This window comes from Coptis chinensis, chromosome 4, assembly GCF_015680905.1.
Source record: "Coptis chinensis isolate HL-2020 chromosome 4, ASM1568090v1, whole genome shotgun sequence".
NCBI lineage: Eukaryota > Viridiplantae > Streptophyta > Magnoliopsida > Ranunculales > Ranunculaceae > Coptis > Coptis chinensis.
Genome location: NC_141459.1, coordinates 39,911,354 through 39,923,867, shown reverse-complemented (window position 1 = coordinate 39,923,867; position 12,514 = coordinate 39,911,354).

Here is a 12,514-nt window from a genome sequence, read left to right as displayed (position 1 = left end):
GACCTCATCTAGAAGTTTCCACAAGCCAGTGCCTCCTAAAGTGCATGTACACATTAACATGTGTTTGGAAATCTTTTTCTAAACGGTTATTCTCATAAAGAGAAAAATTAGAAGCAATCCTTAATATCTTATACTTGTTAGTGCCTTGATGAAAACCAAAAGCAAACTGGGTAATCGTATCACGAGTACGAAAGTGAGATGGAATAGGTGGTGGAGATGGGATGGCAATGTGTTCTTTGGTGAGCGGCCATACGTACAAATCAAACTAATTATCTTTCAGCTTATAGGCTAAACACAACAAGCCTACAAATACCACCAACCATACTAAAATACGTGTCAATTGGAGATTCGAACTCTATTGAGTTGTTATTAGGTGATGTTGTAAGTTCCACGTGGTGAAAGAGGGTCCTTAGTCCTTACCATGTCATTATGTCTATGTTCACCTAGAAGCAAAAAGGCTAGAGTAGTTGGACTGGCACCTGACCTGGAACAAATATTTGACTGGCAACCACGATATAGTATCTCAGCTACCACCTCATATGGAAGGCTCTTCGTCATTTCCAATTCCACTCTCGCACTCCCTGGTCATTGTACTGCCCTTTTTACTTATTTTTTCTTCTAAAAGGACCTCATCCTGGGCCCTTGGCATTTGGTACTAACTACTAAGAGCATCTTTAGGTGAGACACTATCCTAACATCAAACACCAATTTTTCAATAATTAATTTGGTGTTTTTTCATCTTCAGGAGAGACACATGTTGATGAAAACAAAAAAAAAAAAACACCAAATCTGCCAAAATTTGGTATTTGTTTTGGTGCTGTATCAAATTTATATCGCGGGGTTTTTTGAACACCGCATGGGCTTGGGCTAGAGTGTGGGCTTCAAGCACATAGTTTTGCGAAAACCGCGCAAGAGATTTGAAAAGAGAAGAAAGAAAAAAGTTAATGTGCGACATATCGCGCGATTTTTGGAAAACCGCGTGGGCTTGGGCTTCTGTGGTGCGGTTTTGCGAAAGCTGCTTGGGCTATACTGTGCGGTTTATCCAAAACCGCGTGATTTGATGCCAATTATTTGATATCGCTCCTGAAGTTGGTTGGTGTTTTTTTGGTTTGGTATTTAGTTTGGTTTAAATATTTGGTATTTTATTGGTTTCTCTCCTAAAGATGCTCTAACTACTTAGCCCGAACCATTATTTGGTCATAACATAGTGGGCCCGTAGGTACATCTTTTCCGTATTTACTTTTTGTGTTGTATACACGCCAAAATCCAGATGCCAATAAAATTGTAGTCAATTCACTTATTGTGGGTGAAATTGTGTAAGGGGGGGCATTTGATCCAAGTCCAAATTATGGATGCCTGACAAAAATATGTTTGGTTAAAATGCTAAATTGCATATTAAAAATGTCGAGTGGGGCATCTTATGGAGAGTCTGGGAGAAAGCTTAATTTGAAGGAGCTTTACTAACTTTGTTATCAAGTAGAACGATTTAAGGGTTAATTTGTCTAAACCTCCCATATTTGTCACCAGTTTATAATAAACCCTCCACATTTGTAAGCATCATGATTTACCCCCACGTCGTTTGACTTCCATCCCCTTTCCGTTGGTAGTCTATTCTATATAATACCAAAATTATCTCTGACCAAGGGTATAATGGGTATTTAACAACAACTCTTTTTCAAGTGTAAATAAAAAAAAGACAAAATGTAATAATGACTCTTTTTTGAGGAATAACTTTAGAATACTAACGGAACTGAGATGGAAGTCAGATGGAGTGGAGGGTAAATCATAATGTTTACAGATGTAGTTTATTATAAATTGGTATCTTATTAACCCATCATTTAACCTTGTATCTTATTGAACAAAGCAAATGAACCAATCTTTCATCTTTCTCATCCCTTCTCTCTCACCTTGCCACCATCAGATTTTCAGATGAGTCCGAATTTGTGGACAGACTTGTCCACAAACAGCAGATTTTTATTGGTTAAATCCATTTTCAGTCAGTTTAACAGTATTTTTAGGCAGTAACACAGTTTTATTTGGGCAGCCACTCCACCAATAAGAAACTGAGCTCTTGTGGACAGCAAACAGTTGCTTGTCCACAAACTTATTCTATTTTCAGATCATCCAAGTCTAAATTTTCTCACCCATCCCCAATTCTCAAAAAGCCCGAGCAAATACCATGAGGCCTGGCCCAACTACATCTTTAGAAGAGATTAAGAGATGGATATGTAATAATGTAAATATATAAAATTTGGAGCCCTGTTTATGAGTGGATCCAAAGTTCGACCCCCAAAAATGTTCACGTCAAAATTCAGACAAATTCTAGGATTAGGGCAGCACCAAAAACAGCCAATTCAATCAACTTTGATTGGTTCTTTCCACCGTTACAAACACATTCCTAAAGATGGGTTCGATAAGAACGATCCAAATGTTGGAACAGGACTTGGTACATGATAAGAGCCCAAAACTGTAGTTTTAACCCCTTAATAATCATACTGTTAGACCAATTATGTGAATAATAAGTAAGAGTTAATACTGATTAAGTGTTTTTTATACATTTCAGGCTTCAAAGTCCATTATGTGCCGAAATGTGCCATTTTAGCGAGATAAAGGAGAAAAAGTCAGCAGAACTTCCGAATACCATATCTTTGGACTCAGACCTCGGAATGAGGCCTACCTTATGTCAAAACGACCGCTCGGAAAGAGCTTTGCAATGGTCCAAGCCTTGACCCAATCAGAGGAGCAAAGTGGACGAAAAGTCTGTGGAAGCCAACTGCAGCTGAAGAGGCCTTTTGGATTTGAAATAATTGGGTTTTGGGCCCGATTCCTCGGCCCAAAACATGGCTCCAAGCCCATGCACGATTTTTGGATCTGGATGTATAAAAACAAAAGCTTGACTCAGTGTTAATGGCAGTCACAAGAGCAAGAGTTAGAAAATAGTAGATAGCTTAGAATAGAAAGTAGCCATTAAAATAGCTTCTAGATCTAGTTTTATTTAATTGTTTTGATTAAGTATAGTTTCAAATCTAATTCATTTCATTAGATTAAACCTTGAATCTTGTTCTTCATTTGATTAGATCAATAAAGTAGTATTCTTTACCCATTTCGATTTTTGTCAATTCCAATTCTAGATCTAAATTCAATTCCTGTCCTTATTTCAATTTAGTCATTAAATTAGATTTCATTATTGTTAAATTAAGTAAATTTCAATGCTTTATATTATGTTTAGTCTTAATCTAAATGGAAATGATTGCGGAATGATTCAAGGCTAAACCTCCATTAGAGGGGGTTGTGAAGCCTTGATGAAAGCTTGATTCCGATTATCGTAGAGTCGTCGTATTTTCTATTCCACTCTAGAGACGATTAGTTCACCATGAGAATGGGTTTAATTGTTCACATGCTAGTTATGAATTGGTAGAAATGCCATGTATAATTAGGGATTAGGAATAACCAATTGTTCTGCGAAGCAGTTCAATTCGGATTACGACGATTCGTCGTTAGTGGATTAAGTTGAGTTAAGGTGGAATCAATCCCCCTCTAACTCCTTATCATAGAATCAACGTAGCATTCCCTTAGTATTCTGATAACCGACTAGTTGCATCTTGTGGGTAGTTGCATCGTAGTATAATTCCCTTCGTAAAACTCTCATAGACTTAAAAACGACTAGTTAGATTAGAAAACATCCATGCTAGAGCACTAGGAGTGGAACGAATTCGTTACTCCATTCTATTTCGATAGACTTGAGAGTAGGAAACTTTGATAATCAACCACGTAAAATTGTTAAGTTCTAGTTTACTTACGTTGTGAATTCATCGTTCATTTCGTAGGTAGACTATTCATTATTATCATATTCATTACAGATACCAATTTAATCTTATCAGTACAACACCAAGTTGTGGTGATGTAATGAAACTTCAAATGAAGGTTAATGAAAGTGGAAAAGTTGTTGATGCTTATGTCAAGACATTTGGTTGTGACTCTACTGTGGAATCATCTACTGTTGCGACTGAGTAGGTGAAAGGGAAACATTTGGAAGAAGTTTTGAGTATTAGAAGTACAGAAATTGCGAAACGTCTTAAGTTTCCGCCTGCCAAGTTTCATGCTAGTGTTCTTGCCGAGGATGCAATTAAGGCTGCTGTTAAAGATTATGAAGAGAAACAATTGAAGTTTGCCGTAGATGCTAATTGATGTAATTTTCCTGTTTAATTAGTATTATTGTCAATCTTTGTGACTTTGTGAGTGGTCTTTTTACTGAAATCTAGGCTGGGTTTGTTAAAATTTTCCTAAATGGAATGTACGGAAATAAAAAATAGTGATCCACTATGGAAATGGAAAGGAATGGAATACGATGGAAACAATTTCAAAATAGTGTCTGTTTGATAAATTGGGGAATGGAAAGTAAACTGGGGAAAAGAATAATCAATAATCCTCTGTTTGTTACAACATTCCCAATGCAGGTGGATATGGTGGGAATGTGAAAATATTCACCTGTAAATGGTTCAAAACTTTTGCCCAATGTAAAAGTGAATATGAAGGTGACTATTTTCCCAAGTCAAAACGAAGGTGAAACCTTTAACCAAGATAGTGGCTGAGTTATGAACTTTGGACGGGATGTTGAATTCTGTTTGGTATGGTTTTTTTTTAAAAAATTCGGTTTTGTTTTCGGACGGGATGTTGGATTCCGTCTCACGTGTTTTCGACTTTTTTTTGGTTTTTTTTTAAAACTTCAAACGGGATGTTTCATTCCGTCCGATGCGTTTTTTCGATTTTTTCAGACGAAATCTAACATCCCGTCTGAGATTATTTTTCACCTTTGCATTGGGTAGCCTCATCTTACTTTTCACCAAAAAGGTGGAAAGGAGGGGAAATACAGCCTACATGGAGGTGAATAATAGTGGCTTGCATTGGGAATGCTCTTATGAAAATGAAAGGAAAATTGGAAATATAATATTTCATCAGTATTACTTGTCATTGTTTTTTTTTCAAAACTCATAGTTTTTTTTTTGGGGAAAAATGGTGTATAACACTTGCAAACTCATATAATATTGTCTGACAAACAATAACAATAGAGACCTCCCACAAACATATAACCATTGTGAATTCACTATAAATCTACTATAATCCTCATAATATCTGCAACACCTAATGGATTCAAAACAATACAAAATACTTAAGAACTCTGTATCAGCCAAATTCAGGACCAACAAGATGACACGACTCATGGACCGAGGTAGTATAGGGCAGGAGAGAGGGAGAGCACAGGATCGAGTCCGCGAAACATTAGAAGGACGTGGACTCCAGAGATACATGAAGAAAAGGATGGTTCATGAGCTTGAGGGGATACAAGTTAGTAGAACATACGTCATGAGTAGGGTATCCAGGCCGCGATACCTAAGATGGTAGGTGGGCGGTTAGCGATCGTAAGGAGAGAGAGGTGGAGATCATGGAACCAAAAAGCAGTTAGCGGTTAGAAGCTATAAGAGGTGAAAAAAGAAAAAGAAGGAAGAGGAAAAAACAGAGGTAGAGAGAAAAGAGAGGTTGTAAGATCAGAGACTACATTTTGATTTCAGAGGTTGTAAAATCTGATCATACATTTGGCGCCGTCTGTGGGGAACACGAGGTGACCTGCGATCTAGTGATAGGAAGAGAAAGTTATAGAATGGCAACGATAGCTAAGAAAGTAAGAGGGAGACCAAAAAAGGTGAGAGCGGAAATCGGGGAGGAAGAGACCCTGAGTGTAGAGATGGAAGAAACGCAGGAGGAAGTTCAAGATGCGGCAGCAGAGGCAACCAGACTCCTGCAGGAAGAGATAGTGAGACTGAGGGAGGAGAATGATGGCCTTAGAAGAGAGAGAGAAACTACACAAAGAGAGGAGGGGACTAGAGATCCAGAGAATAGCGAGGTGGGAGGCCAGAACGAGGAAGCACTTCAGGGATTGAGAGGTGATCTAGAAGGAGGGGTCACACTGGAGGTGGTCCAAGCAATGATCGAAAATGATAGAGAAGTAAATCGAGCGGCGGAAAAGGAGAACCAAGGGGCGGTGAAGAAGGTGGTGGCAAAACTTAATCAGAACCCGCTAGCGGCAGATCTTTGTCGCCGGAACTCCGGAGGTACCTAAGAGGTTCTCGCGAGCCGAGGTTTGAGCGATATGATCTGTAAGGGTGATCCCGCTGGACCACTTACACACCACTTCATGCAGCAGATGATGCTGTGGCAAGAGAATAAATATGATGGACTCCGCTGCATGATGTTTCCTGCCAGCCTGAAAGGGGGACCTTCGGATTGGTATTACTGATTGACATCACAAAGTATAAATAAGTTCGAGGAGTTGGAGCAGGCATTTGTGGATCATTTCATTCATCAGAAACGGAGGGTAGTGGATATCGCGAGACCTCTTCAACATCAAATAGAAATCCGCCCGAGACACTAAGGGAATTTTTGTGTAGATTCAAGGAAGAGACGTTGAGGGTGGAGAATTTTGATGAGCACACCGTAGTCATAGCATTCCAGCATGGGTTGAAATAGGGAACTAGAGTCCACGAATCTGTATCCAAAATCGAAGTCACTACGTTACATGCGTTGTATCCGAAGGTCGAGAAGTACATACGCTATGAGGATATGTTGCAAAGAACTACCAAGGAACCTAGGAAGACAGAGAAATCAGTGCAGAGTGTAGGACATGACGACCAAAAAGACAGAGGCAAGGCTGCGGTAAGAGAAGGGGGGTCTTACAGGGAAGAAACACACAAAGCCGAGAGAGGTCGAGACCAAGGTAAGAGAGACATTCGCGAGAGAAAACCATACCGTGACATAGCGTCAACTCCTTTGAACAAACCCTTGGAGGAAATCTTGCCACTAATCAAAGGGATGCAGTATTATGAAGGTTCGAGAAGTACACCTAGAGAGTTGGAAGAGAAGCCGCTTGCGGCTTACCACTAGATCAGAAACCACAAAACCAATGAATGCTTCGCGTTACAATGGTTGGTAGAGAGAATGATAGAAAAGGGGTTGCTGAGGGAGTTCATCAAGGAGACCCATCCGGTCGAAGGAGCGCTGGCCATGGCAAGGATTCTAGGTACAATCAATGTCATCTTTAGTGGAGAAGCAATAGGACACATTGGTAATAACAATAGCAGTGGGTAACTACATGGTGAAGAGGGTATTAATAGACTGCGGGAGCTCAGTCGATTTGTTGTTTAGGGGTGCGATGGAGGAAATGAGCCTCGAGAAGAAGCAATTGAAGCCCCCTCGGACAAATTTGTTTGGATTCAACAGTAGCATGACCGAACCCATAGGGGAACTGGTGCTACCAGTGACTACAGGTCCGGTGACGGTGTTCACTCGTTTCATGATCGTGGACTCTACTTCATAGTTTAACGCGATCTTGGGAAGAAGATGGATTCACGAGATGAAGGCAATCCCATCCACCTACTATCAACTGATCCGTTTTCCAACTAAGGGAGGAATGTATGAGATAAGGGGGGACCAAGTCGCGGCTCAAAAGATTCACCAGGTGGCGGTTCGTGAATTGATCCGCACACTAGATAAGGATACACAGGGAGATGGCGAACCCCGGACATAGCAATTACAGACCGCGGTAGCGAATGGGGAATTGCTAATGGGGGCAAAGACAATGGATGAGGTGGAGATAGTGAACGTAGGTACCGAGGAAGAAGAGAAATTTGTGTCTATTGGGGTCGATTTATCGGAGAGTTGGACAACAAAGTTGACCGATTTGTTAACAGAGAACAGTGATCTTTTCGCATGGTCCGTAGAGGATCTGGTGGGACTGGATCCGGAATTTGCTTGTCACAGGTTGCATATGAGAGAGAGTGCCAAGCCCATCCGGCAAAAGATGATAGGTTTAAAGCTGCAGTATGCGCAAGGAATACGAGAGGAGATACATAGGTTGAAAGCGGCTGGCATAATCTGCGAATGCTAATTCACAGAGTGGCTCTCAAATATAGTCGCGGTTTCGAAAAAGAATGGAAAAGTGAGAATGTGTGTCGATTTCATGGATGTCAACGTGCAGTGCCCGAAAGATTGCTATCCAATGCCGCGAATAGATGAGCTGGTGGATCGGACTGCGGAGTTTAAGTTTTTCTTTTTCATGGATGCATCAATGGGGTACAATTAGGTGTTCATGTATGAGCCGGATCAAGAAAAAACCGCGTTCATAGTAAACGGACGAATCTACTGTTATACCCGAATGCCTTTCGGACTGAAAAACGCCAGGGCCACATTTCAGAGGGTAGGGGAGAAGATGTTTGAGAGCAAAATCAGAAAGGGAATGGAAATCTACATAGACGATATGGTAAAGAAGAGTATGACCGAGGAGGAACACCTGGAGGGATTGAGGGAGATGTTCTCAATACTACGGAAATACAAGCTGATGTTGAATCCTGAGAAATGCACCTTTGGGGTGACGTCGGGAAGTTTTTTGGGTTATATCGTCACATACCGCGGAATAGAAGCAAATCCTTACCAGATCAGGGCTTCGGTGGAAATGCAATCACCACAGAATGTGAAAGAGGTCCAAAGGTTGGCAGGAAGAATCGCGGCTCTCAACAGGTTCATTTCAAAGTCTTCAGACAAGTGTAGACCTCTGTACCTACTCTTGCGGAAGACAATTGACTTCCAGTGGACCGAGGCGTGCGGAAAGGCTTTCCAGGAGTTAAAGGTTTATTTGGGAAAAGCCCCAATCCTATCGCGACTAGGGCAAGGAGAAAAGTTGTATCTCTACTTGGGGGTGTCAGAGTACGCAATCAGCTCTGTGTTGGTAAGGGTGGTGGACAAGGTAGAAAGGCCGGTGTACTTTCAGAGCAAAACCATGTTAGATGCAGAAACCAGATACAGCAGGACCGAGAAATTTGCTTTGGCTTTGGTTTTCTCAGCGTTGAAATTGAAACCTTACTTCGATGCTCACTCAGTAGTGGTGGTGACTAACTTGCCACTCAAACAGGCCTTGAAGGCGGACAAGTCAGGAAGAATGCTGAAATGGGCAGTAGTGCTGAGTTCATACGATATAGAGTACCAGATCAGGACAGCGGAGAAGGCATAAGCTATGGCGGAATTCCTTGCAGAATTCCCCGCCGAGGACCGTACGTGGGGGGAAGAAATGATTATGGAACAAGAGGGCGATGCCAGTCATGACCCATTTGATCCTTGGGATATGAGGAACGGACGGAGGGTCTTCGCAGATGGGTCCGCGACCGACACAGGGAGTGGAATTAGGGTGGTATTGGTTACACCAGAAAATAATCGGCTAGAATTGTTGATGAAATTAGGGTTAAGTAGCGAATAATGAGTCGAGTCTGACGGCGATAATAGTCGAGAGTTGGAAATGGTCACGATCCGGGAGTGAGTGAATTAACGGTGTATTCAGATTCCAACTTGGTAATATGTCAAATGAACGGAGAGTTTGTGGCCCGATGCCCCAAGATGGCGAAGTATTTGGAGGTATTACAGAGAAAGGCTAGCAAATTTACTAAGATCAAATTCGCTCATCTTGGCCGCGGAGAAAACAGACACGCCGACGCTTTAGCGTATATTGTGGCGGTTCTTCCGGGAACCGAGGGTAGAGCCGTTGAAATCAAGGTGCTGAGCAAACCAAGTACATCTGAGGATGAAGGGATTTGGGAAGTCACCGAGAAAGGGTCAGGATGGATGGGACCCATAAAGAGTTTCCTTTCGGGGTCAGAGATCGAGGACAAACGAGAGAGGAAAAGAATGAAGTAGATGTCCCAAAGATACACTTTGATAGATGGTGACATGTACAGACGAAATGTCAGCGGTCCATTGTTGAAGTGTTTGGGGCCTCGGCAGGCGGAAGAAGTCATGGGTGAGATTCATGAGGGAGATTGTGGAAGCCATTCGGCAGGGAGGACGACGGCGCACCGGTTGTTATCACAAGGGTATTTTTGGCCGCACATGAAGCAAGACACAACCGAATATGCCAAGAGGTGTGAGAAATGTCAAAGATTCTCACCGCTAATACACGCTCCTACGGAATCCTTGCATAAGGTGTTTAGCCCTTGGCCTTTCGCCATGTGGGCGCTAGACATCGTCGGGACGCTACCCATGGCCAGTGGCAAACAAAGGTTCATGTTGGTCGCGACTGACTATTTTACTAAATGGGTCAAGGGTGTGGCACTACAGCAAGTTAAGGAGGAACAAGTTAAGAAATTCCTGTGGGAGAACATAATTTGCAGATTTGGGCTACCGCATACCATAATCGCAGATAATTGGACTCAGTTTACAGGGGGTAAGGTACGTGATTTCCTCTAAGCGTTTAAGGTGAAGCAAGGGTTCTCAGCTCCTTACAATCCGGAGGGGAACGGTCAGGCAGAATCCTCGAACAAGACTATAATGGATAATTTGAAGAAAAAATTGGAGGATTGAAAGGGGTCTTGGGCAGACGAATTGAACCAGGTGCTATGGGCATACCGAACCACACCACGAACGTTTACTCAAGAGTCGCCATTTGCCATGGCATATAGAGTAGAAGCAGTGATTCCTGTGAAGATGGTGGAGGCCACTACTAGAACCAGAGCAGTAGAAGAAGGAGTCAACAAAACTATATTAGCTACTGAGTTGAACCTTACGGAGGAAAAGAGAGACATAGCGCGCATCAGATTGGAAGAATACCATAGGAGATTGCAGAGGCAATATGACAAGAGGGTAAAGCCACGACAGTTCTAGGTTGGAGACCACGTTCTGAGACGAGTGACCCCGGCCACCAGAAAGGAGAAAGACGGAAAACTGGGGCCTAACTGGGAGGGGCCCTACACTGTGGTTGATAAGGGGAGCGCTAGGACCTATCGGTTGCAGACTCCAAAGGGAGATGACATCGCGAGACCTTGGAACATCAGAATGCTGAAGAAGTTCTATGAGTGATGCTTTGTACAGTTTTATTGTAATTAAAGACAAACTCCTAAACCTCTAGAGATTGTTATTCGAGTGTACGGTGCTGTTTTGTGTTATATGTTTTATCATTGAACAGAGTGCAATTGGGACCAAATGATATGGTGTTTTTATTAGCCGCGAACTAACAGAATAACTTACTCGGGAGGCAGTTTCTAACTTGTGGGAAAACTGAGCTGCCTTAACCAGCTTCATGGTTGCCAGAGACAACGGAGGGGATGAGCCCTTCATGGATGACGAGGTCCAAAACCAACTGGGGGCAAATTGAGCTGCCCCCAAACAGCCTCACGGCTGCCAGAGATAACGGAGGGGACGAGCCCTTTGCGGATGACGAGGTCCAAAACCAACTGGGGGCAAACTGAGCTGCCCCCAAATAGCTTCACGGTTGTAAGAGACAACGGAGGGGACGAACCCTTTGTGGACGACGAGGTCCAAAACCAATTGGGGGCAAACTGAGCGGCTGCCCCCAAACATCCTCACGGCTGCCAGAGGCAACGGAGGGGGTGTGCCCTCTGTGGACGATGAGGTCCAAAACCAAAGTGGGAGCAAACGGAGCTGCCCCAAACCAAGTCATTATAGACGGCTAAGCAGAATACAGATAAATAGAGTTGGCGCAAATTGGTAAAACACATTCCAAATAAGATAATAGCTAAAATGCATCAAGTCAGATGAATGGGGAACAAAGAGTGAGTAACTTAATAGCCCGCTGTGAACACCCAGAAATACGGGACACAGAGTATTAAGACAACCAGTTAGGAAGCAAAAAGTATCAAAGCATAAAACAAAAGAGTGAACTCCAAGTTACTGCTCCTCAGCCGGTTCTTTCGGAGTGGGATCTTCTGGCACTTCTTTTGTGGGTAAGCCTTCTGATATTTCTACCACCGCATCATCTGCCGCCTGGAGGGTGCTGAATTCTTCTTCAGGCAGTGGAGTGGAAGTGGCAGTTGGATCGGCGGCCTGGACAGGAGCAGAAGGTGGCAAGGGAAGGAGTCTGCCAGCTGCAGTAAGCTCATCCAGCTGACGTTGGAGTTCTCTATCAATTTTCTTTTCGGCCAAAATGCGGAAGCGATCAGAAGCAGCAGTCAGGGATTGGTCAAGAGTGGCCTGAGTGGCGGCCTCCATTGCTGCCTTCTCGCTCGTCATTTTAGCCTGAAGGTCAGTCAACTGTTGACGAAGAGCCCCTTCCGCGGTCATGTCATCATTGTGGGCCTTGAGGGCCACAATACGATAAACATCGCGTTCTTTATCCAACTTAGCATATTGTGCTTTCCAGCCGTCAAGCCCATGGATCTCCTACTTCGCCGCCTCCAAAGTGTCTAGGGTGTTGGTCAATCCACGGATGACATAGCCTATATCCAGGCTCAGCTGAACCCAAAAGGGACGTGAGATACGTTACAAGAGAAAAATACAAGGCAAAAAGAGAATCAAGACGAGTCACACCTTCTCCCACCCAGTGTAGATAGCAGCACGATGTGCGACAAAGGTTCCAGAGTCGCCATAGGCTTGGTCTTGTGGAAGATGGGGGCTGAAGAACAGTGTGGCAGCCACTACAGCGTTGTCCAAGGCCGAGTCTCGAGTGGTGACTGGGCGA